We start from the raw sequence: 1,027 nt of genomic DNA, 5'->3' as shown, positions 1-1,027 counted from the left end.
CGCGCACACTCCCACTTGTTCAAGAACCGAAGTTATTAATGCGATGTCGCATTTATCCCGCATGATATCCTGCAGCGCTTCATACGTGTATTACAAAATATATAAAACATAGTTCCTTTTGTTTTTATGCGTATATTTGCTTTAAGAAACTGTAAATGTCAGGTGTTTTCTTGTTGTTTTCTTATCGATCTATATATATATATATTTAATAGTATATAATATATACTATTAAATAAATATATACTATATATAACACTATATATACCATGATATATTATATATAGTATAGTGTGTATATAATAATATAATAAATAATATATATATATATATATATATATATGTATATATATATTATACTGCATATAGCTCAATGAAGGCAGGGTGTGACAATGAAAGGTTTCCTAAAATACAGAAAAGAAGACTTACAATAATATATCACAACAATAATATACAGCCTCTTGGTGAGGAATACCTAATCAATATGTTCACAACCGTTTGTTCAAGCATTTAGCGTCACATTAGAACTAAAAGCACTAAAAGAACACGTGTCTATCTCTACGCCGATCCAATTTAGGATTTAGACATTTACAAGTTTCCTCTCGACACCTGAAGCCAGCATCTTGCCTCCGCGCGCAGTGCGGTGTCCCTGCACCTGTTTGGTCTCCGGGGACAGCAGGCAGGATGGCTCAAAAAGCAAACCAGATTTACACCCAATGAGCATGGAAATAATGGGCCTTCAATTGTGCACTTCCTCTGCTGGAGATTTGACGTCGTGCTTTCTAAACTGCATCGGAGTCCCAGCGGGAGTCACACCAAAAGGCACCCACGCTCCCCGCGATTCAGGACCACAGTAGAAGAAACATAGGCCTACTATTTATTAATTATTCAAATCACAAATTGCAAAACAAATAGTTTTAATGCACAACAGTTTTTAACAAAACTAAATTGTTGCCTGTAGATCTGTCATGTGTGTAGCCTAAAGTATCCACTAGGTGGAGACAAAGTATCATTTATGAAGCTGATTTTG

This window comes from Cyclopterus lumpus, chromosome 8 (assembly GCF_009769545.1).
Source record: "Cyclopterus lumpus isolate fCycLum1 chromosome 8, fCycLum1.pri, whole genome shotgun sequence".
Lineage (NCBI taxonomy): Eukaryota > Metazoa > Chordata > Actinopteri > Perciformes > Cyclopteridae > Cyclopterus > Cyclopterus lumpus.
This window is presented reverse-complemented; position numbering follows the sequence as displayed.